General features: G+C 42.4%; 1 long non-coding RNA gene across 1 annotated transcript in view; it reads right to left on the reverse strand.

The window, feature by feature from the left end:
* Positions 1 to 26188, reverse strand: part of LOC116562488 — a 91260-nt gene continuing 65072 nt past the window's right edge. The window contains exon 3 of the long non-coding RNA XR_004273971.1: positions 1 to 3596. This is a non-coding gene — a long non-coding RNA (uncharacterized LOC116562488). The remainder of the gene's footprint in view (positions 3597 to 26188) is intronic.

The raw sequence follows: 26188 nt of genomic DNA on the forward strand, positions 1-26188 counted from the left end.
AAAAATTGAACTATATGCTCTCTAAGATTTCTTCCAACCCAGAAGTTCTGTGTCTATAATAGAGGGAACACTGGCTATTGGAAGATTTCACAGAGATATGAAACATGAGGGGATGTCTTATAATAGCAAAATAATTCTCTTTCAACATGGATGTTTTGGTATTTTGAGAATACCAAAACTAAATGTGACTCTGGTAGTAACAGAAGCAGGATTTGAAAAGCTGCAAAGATATAGGAGCTGCAGAACAGGTTCCTAGAACACCATACCCAGAAAAATTCATCTCTCCAAGGATGCCAAGCAATATCTTCTAAACAGTCTTAGAGAATGGCAACTCTACTAGGTACTAAAAGGCTTGAGAAGTGAGCAAAGTTAAATAAGTAATTTTGCTGCAGGAGGTCTCAGAGCCTTTTCTGCACTGTCCGACAGAACTTTCTGCAATGATGGAAATATCTATGTATGTACTTTCCAATACGGCATCCATAATCCGCATGCGACTGTTAAGCACTTGAAATGTAGCTAGTGTGATGGAGGAACTGAATTTTTTATTTTATTAATTAGTTTGTAGTTAAATAGCCAGATGGGGATAGTATCTATATTTTAGACAGCATAACTTGTATCACACACACGCATTTACAGTGCTAGCTCTAAGAGGGAGCCAGTGCATACAGCAATTACCAAACTTGCTGGGCCATAGAATTCTGCTTCCAAAAAATTGGAATTCTTTGCAAAACCATTTGGGAAAGACTAGGCTATGAGCTATCTGCTAGATGGTTGAAGCCCCAGGAGATGACTCTAGCGTTGACATTCTAACTAGTCAGCACCATCATGAGCATCAGTCATGACCAAGTGGTAAAGACTGGGCTGTTCTCTGTTTTCAGCATGTGATAATATCACCTCACAATTCAATCACATCAAATTTCCCAAGTCCCAACAGACACCCTTAGCAGAGGTAGCCCAGTGCAAGTACAGTCAACATGAATCAAGCAATGTTAAATAGCTGGCCTTTCCACCAGACATAAAACAATGATAACCTAGTGCTGGGCTTTTAAGTTCACCAGTCAATCTTGGTTGCAATGATACATCGTTATCTCAACAACTCAGCGAGATAGGCAGCATTCCATTTTGTAGGGAAGGAAAATGGTATTTAGACAACTGAAGTGACTTAGTTGCTCAAGGTCACACAGTTAATGGAACTTAACCTCAATCTTTGAACTATACCTCCTCAATCATTCTAACAAAACCATTTTGAACTGAATCATTCCTTAAAATGCCTAGGGCCCATACAAATATTGAATTAATACATTCTCAAAATACCAAAACATTATGGATCCCTGAGGCAAGTAGTTTATCTTATAAGCTTTGCTCAGATATACCTTGAGAAGTATAATAAATGCAAGAAATGTGTAGTGACAATGGAATATAAGAGACTGATATGATTATTCATGAAAATACATAATTCCTATTCTCCAAGAAATCCTCCACTGGACCTGTAATAATTATATGCCTCTCAACTGAAAAATCCATATTGGTGTGTAAATAACCAGCTACAAACTTCATTTGCCCAATTATTTCTCCTTTCCTGGGTATGCAAGCAATTTAGTGCTTCTGAATGCCATTTATTCAGACCGCAATAGCACACACAACTGCTCATTTGTGCATCAAATCCAGGCTTGTCTCCTTGAGTGGTAGCTTGCGGGCCAAAGTCCTTGAACCAATTTGTCATCCCATCAAATAAGGGCATTTGACTCTGACCTACACGGTTGCAGAAATCAAGGTTACTCGGTGGAATATTGTTTTTTGAACCATTATTTGGCCTTGTAGGAAATTGGGATTTGCAGCTATGACCCAAAGTTCCAAATCCAGGCATTGCCAAAAGAAGACAATACAGGCCTTGAAACAGCATGTCAAAGAGGTGACCCTCTAGAAATTACGTAGGCATGGCTGTCTATTAGCAGGGCTTACTACATTCACTTTGGTTTTTAGATTAAAATATAATCACTTTCAGTCTAATATATAGCAGTTATTTTCTCTTTAGTAAAATTATATACATTTAATATAAATAATATTGACTTCATAATGTCATACTGTACTCTGAAAATAATTTATACTACAGTTTTCATTACAGTGTTGCATACAAAATACCATCTGCGGTCATCTCAAGGGTTCTGAGAAACCTAAAGGAAAAGAAAAGTGGGAGGGAAAGTAACAACGAAAGAACAAAGGGTCAGCTGGAAGAAGATACAAGGACATTTAAAGGCAAAGGCTAGGTTATCAGGCAGTTTGAACAAAATGACGAGACACATGGAGGGCCAGAAAGTCTGAGAGAGAGAAGATTATTTAAGTAATCAGCACTCTCAAAGGCACAGTGGAGAACACAGGGAAAATTGTGGGAAAGGAAAAGGCTGGTTAAGGGGGAAGTTGGAAACACATGAATGGGAAAGGGGGAACAAAACACCTTTGCACACAAATCCAGGCATCCAGCTGAAAAAGCTCAGGGGCTGAGGAGCGCTGGTACACCACCACCAGATCTTACCACCTAGGGCCTTGTTAATGTCTCAGATTCCTGGTCCCCAGCAATCTGTGTTTTTAACAGGACCTCCAGGTGACTCTCATGATTGGCAAGCTTGGGAGCCAGTGCTAGCGAAGAATGGCACAGAGGGAGGGCTGACAGTCTAAAGTTTGAAATCAGATTCATTCACTCCCCAGCTCTGTGAACCCGGAATACACTTGACTTTCTGAGCCTGGGTCTTCTTATCTATAAATGTAAGAATATGTTTTGCCCCATAACAAGCCTCTAGGTTAAGTACTATTATTATCATCCCCATTTTACAGATTAGGAAGCCAAGGTACAGAGTGATGAAGTACTTCGCCCAAAGCCATGCTGCTGACAAGTGGCAAAGTTGGTATCAAAGCAGAAGACACCTGGCTCCAGGTGCTATGCTCTCAGCTGGACACTGTTCTGTCTCTCCTTGCAGAAAGGAGCGCTCTGCTGAGAAAGGCAGGGGAAAGGCTTTCCAGGCAAAGCATTTTATGTTAATTCTTATTCACCTCAGACGATAACTGATGTCCCACTTACATAAGTTACTCTGTGAACTAGCAAGTTTACTCAAATTAGTTTTTGAATCAAGCGTTTCTTCCCCAAGATTAATCATTTATAGGAATCAAGCCATGACTCCATCTGGGAGATGGCTTGAGCATATTAATGCTTCAGCAAACGTCACAGCTAATAATGGTACCACAAGTGGTAGAAATGAGTATTCCATCAGGCACCCTTAGTCTACGTGCCCAGATTTGAATCTGCATTCATGGGATTCATTGATGTAAGACCAAGTGCCCTGAGTGTGTTCACCTCTACGATACTTTACACAAGCTTCTAATCTCCTCAACATATTCCTGGGCTGGAAATTTGCATTGTCTTTGAAATTGGGTCTTACAAGTTCATTTCTCAAGATACTGCAGCATATATCAAAATGAAGATCTAATCACCTGCTGTTCCGACAAAGAATATTTATTTTACCAGGATGTGTGAAATGATTGTTTCTCATTTGTCATCATGCTCTTCACTCCGGGCAGGAAGAAGATGCACATCGTGCATCCTGAAAGACAGAACATGACACCAGAAAATAATTCTGAATTTTCTTTCAAAATACATATGTATATATAAATATAAATATAAATATATATTATGTATACTGCAGAAGACAGCGTCCATTGGACTCTGAACCAGAATGACTTTTCCTTATTCCTTCCCACTTGCAGATATTCTGCCTTCTGGAGTTTTTACACCATTCCATGTGAAATATTTAAAGGTAGCTCCATGTTCTGGAGTTCTGAATAGTGAGTTTTCTGCCATAGGAGGTATTCAGACCAAGTCAGTTGATCATCTGGCAGAAAGGTATAAAACTTAAAATCAAACACCAGAAGGGGTATTTAAACTGGATCACCTTTACCTCTTAACCTTCAGCTTCTAGGACCATTCCGGCCTCTTCTGTCAGACTTCAAAGGTTCAATTCTTTCATCATTCCTCCTAGAACACTGTCTTTATATGTCATCAGCCTAGATGTCCCACCCTCATCTGGATATGTCCTCATCAAACAACACCCCTTTTACAGGGTGCTCCTCAGATCTGAACAAATGTGATCTGACCCATGAAGAACACCTAGGACTGCTACCTCTTTAATCAACATTCACTTCTGTCATGTGCTCTGGAAGAGCACTTCCTGTTGTTAAAGCTATGCCTCACCAGTGGCTCTAGTTGAGCTTGAGGTAACCTCAACTGTCCAAAGTTGTAGGACACAGATTTTGACAAGAGGCTGGGTAAGGAGGGCATCTGTGCAATTAGCCACCTGCTTAGAGAAACTGTTATCATAGGGAGAAGCAGCCAGGAGATGGAAAGGGAGGTGAGAAACTTTCAGAGGTAAATTTCAGTTTTTCAGTTTTTCAGCCTCTGATTGGCCCTGGGATTGAGGACCATGGAGACAGTCAATCCAATATTTCCAAAACAAAGTTTGTACCTGCCTGTAGTCTAAATTATACCAAGAAACATTCCCCCAACTCTTCTTCACCTCTACTCCTCAAGATTCACTGTCTGGGCATACTTGAACCTTGGATAGTCAAATATTCTATGAGGGAAGTATTTTAGGGTCCAAAAATAGCATCAGAGAAAAGGATCCCCCAATACACAAGAAAGTATCCCAAGATATAGCATAATGGGATGATAAAGTGATGGAAGTTTCCGCCAAGTTAGGAATCAACTGTGTGTCACTTCACTGCAATGCAATGACAAGATCCAATGTAGCCTTCCACATATACACACACACACACACAAATCCTCACATTACATCTTTGAGCATTAGGGCACACAAGGAGCAGAGGCTCTTGTCTTTGCCCTAATGCTTAAAGATGCAATAATTAATGATTTCCACATTAAGTTCAATCTGTCAACCAGGAATGACTGACCAACTAATTTTCGTGAAAATTATCCACAAGGGTCCTACACTGGCTCCTTCCTTAACTTCACTCCAATCATACCTATATGTCATGCAGGTGCACAGGGCCACATCCCAAACAGGCTCTCAAAATACTCTAAAGGAATGCAGAATCCATCTCTGTTCATTCATTCAAAAGTATCCAGCATCTACTAAGTGCTTACCTAAAGAAGTATGAGAGGGTTCTTTCCCTCCAAGAACTTATCCTGTAATCATAAGATGCCTTTATACTAAATATTTCAATCCAGCATGCTTGGCAACCACATCACCCCACGTCCAAAGGAGTTGCAAATGCATAATAAACTGTAGGAGTTTAAAGGAGGAGAAGGCTGAGGGTTGGCTGGCCAGCTACAACCTCCTGAAAACAAGAGGATCAGAGCTGGATGGCATAGGCCCAATCTTACAACCAGGTTACAAGATCCCGGAGGAGTCCGGCTGCCATTTCCACTGCCCGCCTGGAAGGTTGCAGGGAATCACAATCATTACAAGCCTGAAGAATTATGTCTTGAGTATTCCTGGCAACTCAATTACAGCATGCAAATTTTCCGCGGAGTTGACTTCTTGGCTTCAGAACCGCGCACACGCTCCTTTGGGCTTTTTGCACGAGGAAAACATTATTGGGAAAGGAGTCTGAGGATCAGCCACTGGGAAGTGCACTCAATAGCACTTTGGTTGAGATAATTGCTACTGTTTTTTTTTTTTTAAATTGTAGGCTTTAGAGATGACCACAAGCAAAATTTGTGACAGACATTTGACACTGAGAAACTCTGCTGTGTATGGGTGAAATTTTTCACATCCCAACCCCCGCCCCGCCAAAGGCTGGTTTATTGACCAACAAAGGGAAATTATAAAAACCTCTAGAGTACGTTAGCCAAGTTTTCTCGTTTGTGACAATGCTTCTTTGCTAGGTACCAACATTTCTCCTTGTGTATAGTCATGCGGATTCTCATCCAGGCAATCCTGTTCAACTACAGAGTCGGGTGATGGCACAGCAGCCCAGCTGCCTGGGTTTAGTGTTGCTCTGTGAGCACGGACATACACATTTGCAGCAAGACTCCTCACCCACTGTGGACTCAAGGGATTTCAAAGCCCTGTTCAGTGTCTGCAGAGCTGCCTTCCTGTCCTCAGGGCCAGATGTTCTCCTTTGTCCTTTCTGCCTGCAGCTAGTTCTGTCTAGAAGAAAGCTTACAGTGTAACAGTGCAAAGGACACAAGGGCATCAAGTGAAAGGAATCCCATGCCAGGGAAAATAAAAGAGCTTTCAGAGCCACTCTCTTTCCCTGTGGCCATCAGGACCCTGGATATCAGTGAGCATAACAAGACTATAGTCAGAAGAACAGGGCAGAGAGTTTAAAGACACTCTTAAGAGTCTCTAGCCCCCAACAGGGTGTGGGAGCTTGCCAGCAACTTGCACAGTCATTCCCTGAGGGCACCTCCAACAGGTTCCAGGGTTCCTGAGGAACTGACTTCCTAAGCAGGCTTTCCTACCTGTAAAAGGAAGCATCCCCGCCTCCTGGACTTTTTTATAATTCTACTTATTATGAAGATGGCATTACAGAAGAAATATTAGATTGGGAGTTATACTATATTCGGCTCTGCCATTCCTTGGCTTGGGGACATCAGGGAAGCTCTTTGTGGCTTAGTTCTGTCACCTAAAAATTATAATAATGTCTATTTCCTGGAGTCCCTAGGAAGATTCAATTAGACAGTGGAGGTGAAAATGCCTAACAGGGGGTCTCGCGCATGGTTTGTCCTACATGAAAGTTAATGAACACATGAACTACATTAACAAATCATTTCCAAGATGACTGTTGCATGTTAGACAGTGAGATTTATAAAAATGAGCAAAGCATTTTTTTCCTTTGCTGAACTTATAGACTAGTTAAGAAGGTGATATGAACACATGCAAAAGAACGCATTAAAAAACAGTAAACAAGCATCCAAAATGGATATACATGACAAGTGCCAAGGGAATCTCAAAAAAGAAAGGACAAGGGGAAGAAAGAAAGTCAAGCAAGAAGATATTTTAGCGGAACCACAGAGGTTAAGGAGGATTTTTTTTAATGAGACCAGAAAATATCCTGGATGGAGAAAGCCTTTCAGAATACAGAGACATCCAGACAGAGAAAGGCTTTCAGGAAAATAATTGTCTGTCATGAATTTACATAATAAAAGTTGGCTTTCCAAGGGCCCAGCACAATTGCATTTAATAACTATTAAAGCTCAAGACCAATCCCAGTGTACAGAGAAAGAACATCTACCAACCATCTCCTGCATGATGGTGTCTTCGATTCAGTACAAGAGAAAGTATATCAATGGTTCTCCAATCTCAGAAAGAGAACAGAAGGCAAGAAAAAGAAAGCATGCAGACAGATAACCATCTGTGTGTGCTGGTTTCGTCTTCCTTCAAATGTGTAATTATGATTTCAAGAGCTGTTGGCCATTTTGAGGACTGATGGTCCAGGTCAAACAACCCACGAAGGAGGAAATCAACCTACAGACAATAGACCATGTTTTTTTGGCATGATTTGCTTTTAAAGGAGATTTATGATTGTCAACTAAAAACTAAGTACTTCCTCAATATATTTTAATTTGGTAGGAAACATCAAATTCACACATCTTCAGCAAAGCCTAAAATGGTGCCAACCACCTCATCCCTAGAATAAAACATAAAACTGCATTATTTTCATTTTGTATGAAACATTCAAAGTTCAAGCTGGAAAATTGTGTGTGGGCTGATGCCTGATGGTGTAGCCGGTTATTATGTAGTGACTCACGATAAATTTCCAGAGCTACCACACCTTAAAGTTAAAATCACCCAAGCCACACAGTAAACTATTAGCGAAGATATTTTGTAACCATAATTTCTAGTCTTTTAACTAATTTTTTTTTTAACTTGTGGCATGGCCAATTTTATAAAAGTCATAGAAATCTCTTTTCTGGCATCCATGTTTTCAAATATTTATCATTTCACAAACAATACAAAATAAAAACATACCCCTGGGGTATTTTAAGGAATGTTTCTGCTGACCAGCTTGGTCAACCAGCGTAATCCTGGAGCACCAGCACACTCATGTCGGCTGGCCTAGGCTCCTCGCCACAACCAGCACTCAGCAAAGGACGCCTGCGGTTATGGCAGTGTCTGCCCCAGGTACCCAAAAGGAAGTCTCTTCATGGCAAGGCCATGCGGGAGATGGCACGACACAGAAAGGGCTGATGACAAGATACAACCGTTCTGAGAGAGGCTACCCTACAGAGGAGGAGCTGCCAAGCTGTCCCCTGACACAAAACAACTAGTAAAGCATTCATATCTCAGGGAGAGCCCTTATACCTCAGCCGGAGTCCAGTTTTGGTCACCTGCAGTAATACACTTCACAGGAATCCACAGTGAACTCACATCAGCCTATGCCCAAGAACTCAGAGCTGGAAGCTCCTGTTTAACACAAATGTAGGTTCAAAGAACGAGTCCACAGATCTCATCAGAGCACCTCAATCAACTGGCTTTTTTCTCTTTAAAAAAAATTGTAGGGATTGAGTCTCACTATGTTGCCCAGGTTGGTCTTGAACTCCCGGCCTCTAGTTATCCTCTGGCCTTAGCCTCTCAAACTGCTGGGACTACAGGCATGAGCCATTGCACCCAGCCTCTTTCTTTATTTCTAATTCTTCTAATGACATGCTGTGGGGTCAGTGATGTAGAGGGTACTTGTGGGCTATGGAGGCCAGTCCTTTGATTCTGATTTTTGAGCTTGGATTTTTCACTTGGACATACCGATTGTTCAGATTGAATGGATAAAACAACTCATTTATAATGTGGGTTTGTTGTCCATTTAGTCCTTTCTCTGACACCACAAGGGTCTCAAATTCTTTTTTAGAGTGACGTCCTCCACCCTTTTCACACATCTAATTAATGGCGTGAATGATTATTTTGAGGGTCTCCAAAAACTCTCCCCATCGGGAGAAGGCTAGGGGTATGGAGCGAAGACCTTGAGCAGGCGGAGGCATCTAGAAGGCTTCCCATCAGTGCTGGCCAGCCGGCTGAACTGCACTGCGCAGGGCAGAGGCTGGCAACCGGAGACAGGGGAGGATGCTGACGTGCCACAGACAGAACACAGAGTTTTTCCTTGGTTAGGAGCACAAGCTGCGCACACACCTCAGTCGTTAGCTCTTAAAAAGGGGAACCTGATGTAATGAATTAAAGGGCGTGGAGGAGGCAGAAAGGTGGGAGCAGAAGCCACGTCTGTGCCCTGCTTGGCTTTGCCCTGACCCTGAGCTGACAGGCAGCACGTAGGTGCTAAATCAATCTCCCACAGATGAGTTTTTGGATTAAAAGCCAGGGATGGTTGAAGGAATTAATTGTAGACTAGAGGAAGACAGACAGAGTGTACCGGCCTCACAGACACAAGGTTTCTGTCTGCCTCCTACACGGCGTGGGTGGGCCACGTTCCTCTGTGTTCTTTGTGTGCTCTTTCCTGTCTAAATGTCAATCATGGCCAGGTCTGGTCAGGGCAGTGAGACTGCCTTGTGGTAAGAAAGCCCACAGTTTCTCAGCAGGTTTCCTCTGATCTCAGCCCTCTGGGCTCCACCTGAATCAGGGCCTAAGGTCTGGGATCTTTCTAGAAGCCCAGCATTCCTTGCCTTGCTTCCCCACCTGGAGGGCAGCTTCTGGTGAAGAACTCATCTTCACTCGCTTCTCTTTTGTTCTCCTACAAAACCACTTCCTCTCCCCATCCTACCCTCCTGGCAACCCCACCCCAACACTGCCATGCTTCACTCCTCAATGACAGTTTCAAGGTTTCTGTTCCAATCCACATTCAGACTTAGGGGTCAACTTGGAACACAACACACAGAAGAGAAGAGCAAGATTCGAATCAGCAATCAGTCCCCTCATTCTGCCTTGCCTTCTACTCATTTCTCTGTCTTCTCCTCCTGCTGTCCCTCCTGCCCCACACAGTCTTACTGCATCTGTGTGCCCTGAATCAGAACCTCCACAACTTTTGGTGGGAAAAGGCAAGCTCAGAGGTTCTCTGTCCTGTCTTCCTTCTCTTGAACTTCTGAAAGCCCACCTGTCCTACAGGAGCTCTCAGCTACACAGACCATGCACATTGTGCTGTTTATCTACAGGACATCTTCTCCTATTGTTTGTAGAATCTTATGCCTAGTTGTGCTTTCTGACTGCTAGGTTAGTTTGTTCCCAAGGCAGGAAGGAAGTGTGATTTGATAAATACAGCACTCACCTGAAAACTGGGATACTTGCACTCTCAATTGGTCTCACTGTGGAAAAAGTACATTGACTCTCTGGGTAAACTGATATTTCAGCAGGCTTGGATGAGTGAGCAGGAAACATGGCAGGCATCCAGAAGGAGGGCACGTCCTCAGCTGATGGCCCTTCCTGCATTTACACACACAGTAGTTGCAGTTCCTGGATGGCTCCTAGGATCAGTCGGTGCCCTACTTCATGGTCTTCCTCCTCCTCTCCCTTTCCCCAATCTTGACTATTTGGCTCCTCCAACACTAGTTGATCAAAGAAACTCAAACCTTAGACACTCAAAAAGTCAATTCTTGCCCAATATGCTTCATGAATAGCTACACTGAGAGTGCATAAGGGCCAGGCATGCATCATAAGTAGCCTGGGCTTGAAATGAGTGAAAAGGTACATAGAGCATGCTCGCAAGAATTCTGTTGAATGATTTCTCACTCCTGGATCCTACACATAAGGGTCAGGACACTTTTAGTCTCGAGTGTCAGAAATTCAACTCAGATCAGCTTAAGTCAAGAAAGAAATCCATGGGTTATACACTGGTATGCATTTGACCTCAGGCAAACTGATGAAAGGTCTCAGACAATGTCATCATACACATGCCTCTGTCTGCACCTGCTGGACAAGTATTCTCCAAACGGTGGGAAGGTGGTTACCAGCGCAGAATCCCAGTGGAATAAACGTAGTTTCCAACAGTTCCAACAGAATGCCCTGGGAAGCCTCTGCTTGGGTCATGTGCCCATTTCTAAACCACTCCTGGGTCATGTGGCCTCCTCTGTGGCAGGGCAGGCCTGGCTCCAGTTGTGGAATACGCTATCCACAAGACAGAAACATCCAGTTCCTAGAAGAATGGAAATGGATGCTGCACAGACAAAAACACCCAGTGTCTCCTATAGCATCCCATGCCAGCAGTGAACCAGCACTGTAAAAACTCTCAGCAAACTGTGATGCCAAATGCATCCAGGGAAGAGTCTTCTAAATCTCACAAGTTTCCAATAAAAGACAAAGAAAGAGCAGAGGTTGGATCTCTGGAACCTAACAATGTGGCGCTCTATTTCTTTCTATTACCGGATGAAGCGTTCCCAGTGTGGTGGAGCTAAATAGCCACAGACTTTGCTGCACTCATCAAAATGCTTTTATGACTCATGAGATAAATGAGAAAAACACACGAAGAGTCAGAGTTACGCTGAAGTTAGATTGTAATCACACCCTTTACTTCTGACAACCTGCTGACAAAGTTTCCTGCTGAGGGCACATTACTGACTTATTTTCTCCATAGAGGGCATCTGCCGGTCCTAAAGCAGATTTTTGCCTGGACAGATTATGTGAGACCTGCTTTTCACACAGGTGGGTGTCCTGTCAACAATCAATGTAGCTCCTTTCTCTACCACTGAGTCAGCCTGCTGAAGAGAAACACTGACCCACCAGCCCAAGAATCCAAATTTGGGGATATTGAATCTTTTGATGGGCCACAAATCAGCTTAAATGACAACAATTTCTTTAAACACTAGCATGAAAGGTTCATAAGTGGATGAGGATGCTTTTCTGCACTAAGAGGATCAGTCTTCTCTCTAGTAGCGAGGACACTTCAACACCCTGATAGTCTTTCCAGGAAGTAGAGCTTCCTGAGACAGTCCTCCGAGTCACAAAAGAGGGCCTCAGACAGAGCTTTCCCTGACTTTGTGGTAACCGGGTTTTCTCACACTCAGGCCTCTGTGCCTCCAATAGGCCCATCTCAGTAACAGCAAACCACCAAAATTTATCGAGCACCTGCTGTGTGACAAGCATGGGAACACAAAGATTAATAGGGAGAGATATTCCCTGGAAAGATGACATTGTGAGCGCAAGTTGTGGGCCCCTTCATCTCTACTCCAAGCACAGCAATAATATGTGAAACATTTTTTGTTTTGCACATAAAGATAAAAATCACACTGAAAAATCAGATAAATACTTCCATGAAAAAGAAACACATAGTAATAAACAGTCAAAACCATGGGCCTCTTGGTCTCTTGGTCAAGAAGGTGTAGATGACCAAAGTCTGATTCTTCTTGGGTGACAGGGAGCAAAACCTTCCAGATTTGGCAGAGGATCCAAGTCAGGATCACCACCTGAAGCCAGGCATGGTGCTGAGCCCCTTTGTTTGTACAAGGAGGTGGAAAAGCTTCACCACTGGCCTTTCTATAGTCCAGAGGACTGGCAGGAAGTAGGCACAGCCCTGGAGGCCCACCCTATGGGAAGCCACCCACCAGCTGAGTGGCTGCATGTATGTATCCCTAGTACATGAGTTAAGAGCCCAGCCATGAATGTTCAACCTGGGTCCAGAACAGAGTTCCTGGGAATCAGAGAGAGGCAATGTCAAAACCACTAACTGGGGAGGAAAATAACCCAGAGCTATGGGGAGGGATGAGCTGCTCAGGAAGAGCATGCAAACCTAAATTTTAAAGAAAATTTAACAGGAAGAAAGTTAGACAACAATTTCAAAGGCCAGCAACATTTACTCCCTCCAAAATAGAAACACCTGAGCAATCTCAAAATCATTTAGAAGCAGCATGCTTAAAACCCTCAGAAAGATAAAGGAAGTAATTACATCCATGAGAAACAAACAAAAAATGATAAAAGCAGACATGAATAAAGAATATATGGTTCTGAAAAGCAACCAACTACTAGTCCTGCAAATCGAATATACAGTCATTGAAATTGAAAGCTCATAGACTGCCCAGAAGACAGCACAGGAGATAAAAAGGAAGACATGAAAAGGCTCATCAGGGTCCCAGAGGACAGACTGAGGGATCCAGCAGAAGACTGACAGCAGCCCCAAAATGAAAGAAGAGAGGAATTGATGAAGAAAACATATCTACACACACACACATACACACACACACACACACACACACACACACAAAATTAGCCAAAGTGGCACACACTTGTAGTCCCAGCTACTCAGGAGGCTGAGGTGGGAAAATTGCTTGAGCCCAGGAGTTTGAGGTTACAGTGAGGTAGGATTGCACCACTGTACTCCAGCCTGAGCAACAGAGTGAAAAAAAAGGGGGGTGGTGGTAACTTTGTAGAGGCAATAGCTATGTTAATTACCTGGAAAGCAGTGATTATTTCACAATGAATACACATATCAAAACATCAAGTTGTATGCCTTAAATATACCTTCAAATGTAATGCTATCTTAAAGTTGTTACAAAAAAATCAAGAGTTCCCCATTCCCATAATATCAGCTTCAAAGCAGCCAGCTTCAAGAACAGGTATTTGAGCTCTGTTCCCTGACTTCTCTGCCCCTATGTTCAAGATTTTCTCACGTTTTTCTTTTAAGGAACAGACGAACCTTCTTTTGTTTTAGAGGGGTAGAGGGAATCAGCCATCTTACGTTTATATTCAGAGTGGCCAATGTGGATATAACCAACCAAGCACCTTCCATATGTCAGGCACTGACCCAGGGGTTTTCACATACTGTGTTTAATTCCCTCCTTACAAGCTTGTGCCAAGACAGGCACTGTTTTCCATTTTACAGGAGAAGGAATTCTTAGACAAAAATCACAAACACTGCTTCTTTTCAGCTAAGGGTGAACAGAAACTCTCCAGACTTCAGGGTCAATGTTCTACGGTAGCCATGCTGAACATAAATAACACCCATGGGTCCAATAACATAAGCTGAATTTTGGAATTATGAATAATCTTTTAAACATTTTGGGTAGAGTTGGTGACTGGAACTGTCTCAAGAAAGTGGGCTGGGGAAGGGAGGGAAAGAGTAAGCGGGAAGGAGGGGTGAAAGGGAGAAAAGGCAAGAAGAGATTGTGGGAGTAGTGGGCAAGACTAGTGGCACCAGGGACTTGGGCCAGAACGCACAGCCACCACAGGAAATAGCCCAACAGCCTCCCCGCCAGGAAAAGCAGACAGCTTACACCTGGCTTCAATAAGGAGCCAGTCCTGCAAACTCTGCCTTGATCGTGCAATGGTCATGAAATATTGGGTTTTTTAAAACCCAAAAGGCAACTTGCCTGGTGCTCTGCCACTTCAATTTCTGTATTCCTTCTTTTTTTCTTTTTTGAAACAATGAATTCATTTATGTTCTGCTCATTAAACTGCTGTTCACAAAAAAAATACTGCTATTTATGATGCTGAAATTGAAATATCCTTTTCCGACAAACAGAATACAAGTGGAAAAGCCCATTGATCATTCTTTGCTCCTTCCTACCAAACACATTAATTTTCAGTGAACCTTCAGGTTAGGCAAACTAAAAAAATGTTCCTTGGCACCCCCTTTGCTTTCTGCTCACAGGCATGTGAGAATAATGCTTTAATTATCTTTCTACAGTCTCCTTTCTAGCACCTGTATCATCAATACCATTTCGATGTTCTCCATTTCATTGGCTGCACTTGGACAAAAGCCATTGTCAGTCTGGTCACTTATGGTTTCTTTAAGTTGATGATTAAGCCAGCAAAATTCTGTTTGAAATTGTATCTAAGATAAGGTTTCAAGATCCAACCATGTATGTCCATTTGTCTGTGGTGCCAGTATTCTATTTGTATCAGAGGCTCCCCAGATCAGCAGATTATGACCTCCTAGCCACCCCACTCAGCAGCATAAGGACACTGATGAAGGACTTTCTCCATCTAAGGCCACAATTTCTAAAACCATTTCCTCTCCTCACTCTTCTAGACCTCTCTTCAGCATTTGGCTATGTTAACCACACCCTCCTTGAATCTCTCTCTCTCTTTTTCTCTCTCTCTCTCTTTCTCTCTGTCTCTCTCTCCCCCCCCATGTGTGTGTGTGGGTGAGAGAGAGAGAGAGAGAGTGTGTGTGTGTGTGTGTGTGTGTGTGTGTGTGTGTGTGTCAAGAGCAAAGACTCTGGCATCAACAAACCTGAATATGAATTGCAGTCTAACACTTTGTAACTGCAAGACATTGAGGAAAGTGCTTGAAAACTCTTGAGTCTCCGTTCCAACATCTGTAAAAAAGGAATGATAATCTCTCCTTTATAAGAGTTGCGGTGAAGACTGAGTTAGCTGTTTATAGTGTTTCAAAGATATACAGTCTTCATGAGGTGACAACAGATGGATCTGCTCCTCTCTGCTTCACTTTTTCGTCTCTTTTAAATATTAACATTGTCCAAGATTCAGTCTTGCTGCAGTGTTCAGCCATCAGCTCATGTACATCTGTCTCTATTCTTTGCATACGTCTCCCTGTAACCTTCCCCTCACCCAGCAGACTAGCCTAGCAGTTTTACACTCACTATATAACCCTTGGAGACATGGCTTCACCTCTAGGTCTTGGTTTCCATGTCTGTAAAACAAGATCCTGAGTTGGTAAACGAATGATAGGGCATGATTCCCCATTACTCCTTCCTACATAAGTGAAGTAATTTTCCCCCACCTCTTTCTTAAGCTTTCCTTTATTTCTTTGATATGCTTTGCATGTGTGTCCCCCCAAATCTCATGTTGAAATGTGCTCCCCAATGTTGGAGGTGGGGGCCTGGTAAGAGGTGGTTGGGCTGTGGGGGTGGATCCCTCATGGCTTGGTGTTGCTGTCCTCCAGATAGTGAGTTCTTGTAAGATCTGTTTGTTTAAAATTTCTCTCTCTTCCACCTGCTCTCACCATTTGCTGCCTGTTCCCCCTTTGCCTTCCACCATGATTGTAAGGTTCCTGAGGCCTTCACTAGATGCAGATACTGGAGCAATGCTGCAGAACCATGAGCTAATTTCTTTATAAAATTGCCCAGCCTTGGGCATTTCTTTACAGTAATGCAAAAACGGCCTAATACACCCTTCCTTCTTCTTCCCATATTCCTCTCCCTCATCTCTGAGGCCTAGGATAGAGCTTTGATAGTTTACCAGGTTACAATAGTCTAGGTTGGGATATACTTTTATAAGATTCTGTTAGCCCCCATCACCCAGCACAGCTGTGGCTTTGGAGATATGAGGTAACTTGGATGCTTCCGATAGGAGACTTTCTTAAGAAATTTAGTTCAGATTAGTGAAGGACATAAAATTTGCGAAGATACTGAGGTGTTTCCTCCCTCATTAAGCTAAGCTACATATGGTTATAAATCATTTTCATGAGAGAATAGCTTTGTACAGCCATTCTGGAAAGCAATCTGGTACTACTTAAGCAAATTGACCACTTAGTTACACTGTATGACTCAGCAATTCCACTGCAGGTGTGTGAGTCCATGAGGGAAGCTGTATGAGAATGGTCATCGTGGCAGACTTGGAGGGTAGTCTTGGTGTCCACTGGTTGAATAGATAGGTAAAAGGGTTCTGCGCACCATGGAAGACTCTTCAACAAGTAGAAGCTGAGAACCAGATGTACACACATCATTGTGAATAGATCTTTAAAACACAGCACTGAGTTTCTGAAAAGGAAATAAACTGGATGCAATATTTAGCACAAATTATTTAGATAATTAACAATACCTGCCCATGTGTTTGACCACCATTGGAGAATGCAAGGGAATCAACTTACTAGTTTTCAAAACTGGTAAGTAAAAGGGAAGAATCAAGCATTTATTCTGATCCCTTTCTAAAATATGCTATGGATAGTCAAACAATACAAGGAGAAATTTATTTTTATAGAAGTATTCCAGCTAGTAAACAAAGAAGAAATGCCAGAATTATAATATCATCAATTTGCAACCTCAAATGTGGCAAATAGACTCTAAGACAGACTGCAATTATTCCTGATACTTATACTATTGTGCAATCTCCTTCCCTTGAGTGTGAATGGGACCTGTGATTTGCTTCTAACCAACACAGTATGTAAAAGCTATGGGTATCATTTCTATGATTATGCTATACACAATTGTAGCCTCTCTCTTGCTAGCAGACTTTCTCTATAGCTTGTCTGTGCTGCTGACTTTGATGAAATAAACTGCTATATGGGGAGGCTCACAGGGCAAGCAACTAAGGGTGGCCTCTGACCAACAGCCAGCAAGGAACTGAGGCCCTCAGTCACACAACCCCCAAAGAATGAAATCCTGCCAACAGCCACATAAACTTGAAAGTGGATCTTATATTTGCCAAGCCTCAGGTGACACCCCAGCCCTGGTCAACACCTTGTTTGTAGACTTCTGAGACACCTGGAAGCAGAGGATTCAGCTGAGTCATGCCTGGATTTTGATCCACAAACACTGAGATAATTAATATGTGTTGCTATAAACCACTACGTTTGCATCAATAGTGTTACACAGCAATAGATAAGTAATACAATAATAAACAAACAGTCCTAGGCTTTGATCATCAATGGCTGCTAACGTCACATAAAAAAGAGACAACCAGACATTATGCACGTCCTGACGAAAAAACGCAAGACAAACCATGAAACAGCCTTGTTTAAAAAATTAAATGTGAATGTGATGATCCCTAGATTCAGCTACCAACTCAAAGGAACTACAGAAGGACAGAGGAACTCCTTGAACTACACCAGAGGGATGCAATCAGCAAAATGTACACTTTGTTAAATTCTACGGGACAAACCACCTGAGTTGCTCAACAAACAAACTGTAGAAAAAATGAAAACAGATTCAGCAGGAAACCTACTAATTAAAAGAAACTTAAAGAAATATAAACCAATCACTATGTTTGGGCCTTATTTGAATCTGGATTCATATTAACAAACTGTGGAAAAAAATAACACATAAGAAGATTGGAAATTTGAAGATTAGCTTTTTGATATTAAGAAAATATTGTTCTTTTAAAGCTATTGATGAGGATGTTGTGGTTATGCTATCTTACAAAAATACACACTCAAATATTTATGGGAGAAATGATCTCATGCATGGAAGGAAGACAGTAGATGGGATGTAGATGATGTAGGCCTGGCCATGGCCTGATGGTGGTTGAGGGTGAATGATGGGCACAGAGGATTTATTATATTCTTCTATCTCTTTTTGGATATGTTCAAAATTCCCCTCCATAATAAAAAGTTTTAAAAATAACATGCAAACAAGAAAACAACAGTTTGAAAGAACACTCACAAATAAAAAGACACAAACATTAGAGACGTTGCATAAAAGTAGGGAGAAAAACATGAGTGCAGAATGGGGATAAGAAGAAACGAGTAAGTAAGCAAATGAATACATAAACTAAGTGAGGGCCCCAGTGAGCCAATGGTGGTGGTGGTTATACACAGGAGAGTGTAATTAACCCAACCCTCTACTCACTCAGGTCCAAAAGGAAAGAAAGTTTCTCAGGGCTTTATTTGTCAGAAGCTCCCCAGCCTGCCCCTTGTCTGGAGCCTAATGCTAGGACTATGTACTTCTCTAAACCTCATCCAATTTCCTTCACTGCCCGAGGCCACATACTAGTATAGACGTGCATCACATGTCCCTCAGTGGTCTCCCTTCCATTTTTAGCTCCATTTTCTCCCCTGCAATCCTCCCTGGCCCCCACCACCCACTGATTAACAATTTTCGTGAAATACAAACTTGTCACTGTTCTGCTCAAGATCCAACAACAGTTTACCAGTAACCTACAAGATACAGCACAGTTAAAATCTGTTTCCCAATATTCAAGGCCTTCAACAATCAGCCTGCCAGTTCTTTTCCTATGTTATCTCTGGCCACTTCTCAACATGAACTACTCAGCACCTTACCCAACTTCCAACACACCACACTCCCGTTCCCCAGCTCAGCAACAGCCAGCCAACCAACCCAATCACACCTTCCAAGGCACGCGCAATGCTTCTCCCTTGACTGCTCCTAATTCTGTCAATAACAGGGACACACCCCTCTTAGCTCCGCCCCAAGGGTTGCTAATCTGATAGATTGGGCTGCATCCCCAATGCACGTGCTAGGGGGCGTAGGGCGTGGTCTGTGCCCCCGGGGTGTGGTCCTCCGGCACTGGGGACTCCAGTTGGCTGAGGCCATATGCAGAATGGAGCTGCCGTCCCCAGGGCAGCTGAATCAGCTCACTTCCTCTCTAGGGACCTTGTTCATCTCTCATCCCTGAGGCAGAAAGAGTAAACCGAGGTAGGAGTGCCCGGCTCTGAGCTGGCCCAGTCATCTTGCTCTCTGCCCCCTCACCTATGTGCATCCTGTGCTCACGGGCAGGTGAGTAGGAGGAAGTAGCAGCGTCCCTAAAGCTTTGAGCCTGCACCCAACACCCTGCTGAGCAGAGAACCCCCGTTGGTACTCAGGGGGGTTTAAGATGAAGCGAAGTTAGGTTAAAACCTAAACAGCAATGAAGTGAAAATCGTGAAGAGTGGAAATTGCCCTTAAAAATATCTTAAGCTGTTCCTAGAATACTTCCTGGAATAAGACTGTATGTAAACAATTCTGCGTCAGTTCTCCCAATTTTTTGTTGGTCATTGTTTCTCTATGACTTTCTTTTTTTTTTTTTTTTGAGACGGAGTCTCGCTCTTGTTACCCAGGCTGGAGTGCAATGGCGCGATCTCGGCTCACCGCAACCTCCGCCTCCTGTGTTCAGGCAATTCTCCTGCCTCAGCCTCCTGAGTAGCTGGGATCACAGGCACGCGCCACCATGCCCAGCTAATTTTTTGTATTTTTAGTAGAGACGGGGTTTCACCATGTTGACCAGGATGGTCTCAATCTCTTGACCTCGTGATCCACCCGCCTCGGCCTCCCAAAGTGCTGGGATTACAGGCTTGAGCCACCGCGCCCGGCCTCTCTATGACTTTCAATTAATTCTTCAGTTTAGTCCAACACTCTACCACTAGCCTCTGCCAGGTCTCCTGAACAAAGTGCTTCTCTTCTCTGCTGGAGGCTGGAAATGCATTAAAACCATGTACAAGAGGGAGGAAGGAAAACTGGGGCTGTCAGGCAGTGGGACAAAGGGAGCCTTTTGGGTTCTGATGAAGTTCTATTTCTCAGCCTGGGCTGTGGTTAACACATGTGTATTCACTGTGTCATAATTCATCAAGCTGAACACTGGTGACTGTGTACTTTTCTATATGATTTTAATACTTTAATTTTTTAAAGGTTTATTTTAAACACATAATTCTTTCCCTAAATTTTCCAGCAAGGCTGCACTGTTTCAGGCCTCATGGTCCAGGACCCCAGCCCTGTTTTCTTTTACCCAGCAGCTGAATTCCAGTAAATTAATTGAGCATAAGATGAGAAAGTAAAATATAAAGTAGGTCCATCACTAACTTGCTGTGACCTTTGCTGTCATCATGTTGTATAACAGATCTCTTAAGTGTATTTCTTCTTTTAGTTTTAGAAAAATTTAAATATTTTTCTTAGTACAACAGCTCTTACATAACACCCTAAAATGAATTTCTGTGCTGCTGCTTCTCTTTCTACCACTGTTACCAAGTTATAACCCGAGAGTACTGTCATGGGCTACATTGCATCCCCCGCCAAATTTATATGTTGAAGTCCTAACCCCCCAGTACCTTAGAGTGTGACTGTATTTGGAGATAGGGTATTGAAAGAGGGCGTTAAAACAAGGGCATATTGAGTGGGCCCTAATTCAAAATAACTGGTGTCCTTATAAGAAGAAGAGATTAGGACACAGACAAAGACAGAAGGGAGACCACGTGAAGTCACAGAGAGAAGACAGCCATCTACAAGCTAAGGAGAGAGGCCTCAGAAGAAAACAACTCAGCAGATACCTTGATCTTGGACTTATAGCTTCCAGAATTGAAAGAAAATAAATTTCTGTTATTTAAGCCAACTTTATTATGGCAGCCGTAGCAAACCAATGTAAGTATCCATCTCCATTGCAAATGAACTATTGCTATAATAAATAACACACATTTTCATTGTGTACGTACCATCTCCAAGTAAACTGGAAACTTTTTGATGTTAGTGAATGTGACTTTTACATCTTAGACTGTCTCATAAAAAATAGCACCATTTATATACATAATAGATGCTCGGTAAATATTTAAAACCCACTTCTTAAACTGCAGGCTATATGAAGACTTCTTTGTCTTCATCTGCTTCAGGGTTTCTCATACTCAGCCTTATTGACATTTTCGACTGAACAGTTCTTTGTTGTAGAGGGCTGTCCTGTGCATTCCAGGACATTTAGCAGCTTCATGGGACCCTAGCCACTAGATGCCAGTTGCACAAACCCCCTTCCCCATGTCATGAAAACCAAAAATGTCTCCAGACATTGTCAAACGTTTCTTGAGAGTCAAGCCACTCCTGCTGAAGGGCTGATCTATTGTGGCCATACCTTTTCCCACTCTTCCTGGCTGTTTTGTTTTAAGCAGTATACAAATCTGGAGATTCCTTAGAGATACGTATTATGAATCCTGAGCATCACCAGGGTAACAAGAAATAAGGTCAAATTTATTGGGGGAGGGTGGCTGGTGCACCTCTGAATATTATTTGGTGGGGCTATTTTGTCAAATTTGGCCTGTAGGAAGAATAGTCTCTATAAGTAGGATGAGAACAACAACAACAAAAACTAAAAATGTCAAGACGGTGGTTTCTGCTGAGTCAGAAGCCCAGGCCTCTCTTCCCAAGATTTCACCTTCTAGACACTGGTCACTAGCTAGGATCAACACAGGCAAGGAGTTATTTCTATCTCCAGTAGGATTGACCATTTTAAATGATTTGCAGCTTCAGCCATTTCATAGTGAACAAATCCCCACAGCACAAAAACCACCAGGGTAATTGCCACTAATGAGTATGCTTGTTAACGACCTTAGTAAAGAAGGCAGTGGCTGAAACGGCGGGGCCCCAGAACTGTGGTCTCCCCTCTGAAGCTGGCCTCGCACCCTGAGGTGGAGGCTGTTGTGAGCAGACAGTGTGCCCTCTCACTTCCTATCCACCTCCCTCCTGGAGAACCATCTCAGGACCTCAGGGTTGGCCTCTGGATCTCACCAACTAGTGCCCACGACTTTCATGGGTATAAAAATAAAATTACGGTGGCAAAGTTCATGGGGTCATCCTATCTATTAAGAATCTGAAAGAATGATGGGTCATGCTTTGTGGCCCAAAACCACAATCTAGTCTGATGGTTCCATTGCCTCTACCATCTGATATGATATCACATGGAGGGGGCAGGCAGAGGCTAAGAATAAGGCAGCGTGGAGCCAGATTATGGAGGGGCTCCATGCCAGAAATAAGAAATATAGATTATTTCTGGACTCATAAACTTCCCAGGCCAACAAGTCATTTTCTCTGATGTTTGTGGGGGAAGCATGGACATGGTATTAAAGACACAAGTGATTTAGTTAAATCACAGGAAATTCCTATAATCCCTGAGCTACTAGAATTCCCAGCAATACATTTATGTAAGTAAATATAACATGAGGTAGTAAAAAGCTACCTAGAGAGAAGAGAAAGAAGCTTCTCTCTAGAAGCAAAGGAAGTACTTTTTTGATGCAAAGCTTAGTAGCAGACATAGTAACACTTTCTGTTTCCACTTTCTGAATTACTCATTGCACTATTTACCATCCGAGAGGTACCAAGGTTAACAGTGAGACAAAAATGTTCCCCCACTGGAACTAAAAAGAAAGTCTGGGTTGTATTTCACACCTGCTCCCTCTCCTTCAGCTCTGCATTGGGTGACAGATGTAAAACTCCTTCAGATTTGACTAAAGGTAACCCACACTTCTGGAATTTGAGTGAATACCCACAAACCACAGGCTACATATGCCAGAGGGAGTTTTATAGGGGTTCCCACAGCTTCCTCATTTCCTTCCAGCTAAGCAACATGATGCACGGGTTCTTTTGGTGCTGTGTAGCTTAGAGATTTGATATATGCAAGAGGGCACATCCCTTTCCAGAAGGGCATATAGTTAGCTACCATTGACCATCGTGCTCAACACAAACTACCCCATGTTCACATCATTGCAATTTATATTATCTTCTATACCATTTTCTGTGGCACATTAAATTCCCTGTGCAAAAGCCATTTTCCTATCTTTTTCCCTTGCTAGAGAAAGCAGTCAATAACGACCACTTTTCCTAGCGCTTATAATAGTTTTATTGCTTTTGTACTAGGTTATGACAGACACTGCACACACATTTTAATTCCATTTAACAACAACAAAAACAACAACAAAAAACCCAGAAATAAAGTTTTCAAAATGAAATTGAGTACTGGCTGGGCACAGTGACTCATGTGTGTAATCCCAATACTTTGGGAGGTCAAGAGCAGGGAGTTCAAAACCAGGTTGGGCAACCCAGTAAGACCCTTTTCTACAAAAATTAGAAATTGGCTTGGCATGGTGGCATGCACCTATAATCCTAGCTACTCAGGAGACTGAGGCAGGAGGATTGACTGAGCACAGATGTTCTGGGCTGCAGTGAGCAAGGATGGAAGCACTGTATTCCAGAAGTACTGGGCAACAGAGCTAGACCCTGTCTCAAGAAAGAAAGAAAAAGGGGGTGGGGAGAGGAAGAAAGGAAGGGAGGAAGGAGGGAAGGGGGAAGGAGGAAGGAAGGAAGGGGGCAGGAGAAAGGAGGGAAGGGAGGAGGAGGAAGGCAGGAAAGAAGGAAGGAAGGAAGGAAGACATATATGTTGTGTCTCATAAGCCCTTCATCCAATGGGAAAATAACAAGTTTGGGAAATTTAGAACAGGACTATAGCAAAGTTATACAAAACACAATGCCTCAAGCAGAATGGAAGCATGTTTCCCTTTAACAGAGCAGTGCATAGGTTGTGGATAGGGCAGGACCAAGAAGCCGACTGCTCCATGAGGTCCTTCAGGGACCCAGGTTCATCATCATCTTCTTCTTCTTTTTCAAGTTAAAATTTAATTTCTACAGAGCCAAATACACTCTTCCAAGTGTTTCCACTCATTGCCCTATCAACATTCCCTAGTATGTTGCTCTCATCTGCAGCACCTCCTCTTTATTCTGCCCCACAGGAAGGGTAAAAGAAAATACAGAGCAGCCAGGCACAGTGGCTCATGCCTGTAATCCCAGCACTTTGGGAGGCTGAGGCAAGTGGATCACGAGGTCAGGAGTTTAAGAGCAGCCTGGCCAACATAGTGAAACCCCGTCTCTACTAAAAACACACAAAATTAGCTGGGCATGGCATGGTGGCAGGCACCTGTAATTGCAGCTACTCAGGAGGCTGAGGCAGGAGTATCGCTTGAACCCAGGAGGTGGAGGTTGCGGCGAGCCAAGATTGTGCCATTGCACTCCAGCCTGGGTGACAGAGCACGACTCTGTCTAAAAAAAAAAAAAAAGATTACAGAGCAATCAGTTTCTTTTTAAAGGGTATTAGTAAGAAGTTGCAACTCACATCCCATTGGCCAGAATTTAATCACATATCTAGCTTGAGTGAGCACAGGAAATGGAGTTTGTGTGCCCTACTAGAACTTGGAAGACTATAATACAAAAAGGATGAAAGGGGAAATGAATGCAATTAGGATATTATGCCACAACATCAAAATCTTTACAGAGATTGGAAATTGGATTCTCTTCTAATATCTTTCAACAAATAAGACTATAGTACTAGAACACAATTTGCAAATAATCAACAAAGCAAAAGTTTCATGCAATGATAGGCACTTCTGGCATCTTTGTTTGTTGTTAATTTTTGTCTATTACTTACTTCCACTTTTTTGCAAAGATTGGAATCAATTAAAAGCATGAAATTGTCTGTCAAATCTGAGAGACTGATGCCAGACAGTATCTTTGTTGTTTCCCTTTAGCACAATCCAAAATTTATTTTCAATGACTCTGGCAATCATAAAATGAAGGAATCTGTGAAGCAAGAACACTTCAGCCCAAAGCATTTCTTCAGTGTTTGGCAAGTGTTTACAGTTCAGAGTTATCTGGTGACAACATCAAATTCTTATGTTGTTTGTGAACCATATATTTCCTATGCTATAGGCTATGACTCTGATCTGATTTTAATTTCCCATGACAATTACAAAAATGCAAGAAGGACAAAGTTCCGTAGAATGTCAATATTCCTTTAGGTAGTCATTGCTTTTGATGAAAGCATGACTAATTGTTGGTAGAAAAAAGCCTCTGATTGAGTGAAGGAAAATAAAAGATGCTATCAGTGTGTTAATGAAGAGATTTTTATGGTGTGCCTACAAACAAATATATGATGATGTCAGTTCCAAATTATCAAAACAGCAGTTGATACAATGTTTTATCTGTTTAGAAAATGTCAATGCCTTAGAGCAATGACTGCTATAATACATTGTCGTGATGGATTGTACTGATAGCAAAGCAGAAGTAGATATTCTTCCAGCCTCAGTAGTAGAAATAATAGTAACAACATCAATAATAGTCGTAGTTATAATTTCCTAAATTCTACTCTTTATTCACACTATACAAGTTACTTTTTACATAAACTTTCTTACAATTTTCACAATAATATTGCAAATTAAATTAAATAGGCATCATTCTCAGTAAGGCTCAGTGAATAGGTTGACTGAGCTCATCTGGTAATTGCAGCAGTGGTGATAACTAAGATATATGAAGTGCATTCTCTGTTCCAGAACATGTACTAAGCACAGTGAAGCTGAGATTCAGAGCCACGGCATCTCTGCCATGGTGCCTCATAAACACAGACAGAAGTCAGGTTTGTCACAAGCCAAAGGATTCATCCTACTGTAGGCAGCCACTCAAGTTGCCTCAGAAAGTATGAGTCCTGAGCATGCCAAAAAGTGTTTAAGTGATGTGACATTCTAAAATCAATCCAATCCATGGAATGGCTCATACCCATTCCATCATATGAAGCACCTACTTTCTCCTACAGTGTTTTACATCTGGTCTGAGGGGGATGGATGGTGACCAGGCTATAGCAAAGAAATGCTGGAATGGAATTTGGGGGCTATGAACAGCTGTGCTTTAAGTCAAATTCTCCAAGTTTGTCTGAAGCAGATAAATATAATGGTGATCAGAATGCTATAATTTGAACATGTCCCCTCCAAAATTTAAAATACTATTAGGAGGTGGGGCCTTTAAGAAGTGGATAGGCCATGAGAGCAACTCTCTCAAGAATGGTATTTGGTGCCCTTATAAAACAACTTGACAAAGGGAGTTCATCCCTCT

The sequence above is a fragment of the Sapajus apella genome, unplaced genomic scaffold, assembly GCF_009761245.1.
Source record: "Sapajus apella isolate SASKATOON/1434 unplaced genomic scaffold, GSC_monkey_1.0 scaffold32, whole genome shotgun sequence".
Lineage (NCBI taxonomy): Eukaryota > Metazoa > Chordata > Mammalia > Primates > Cebidae > Sapajus > Sapajus apella.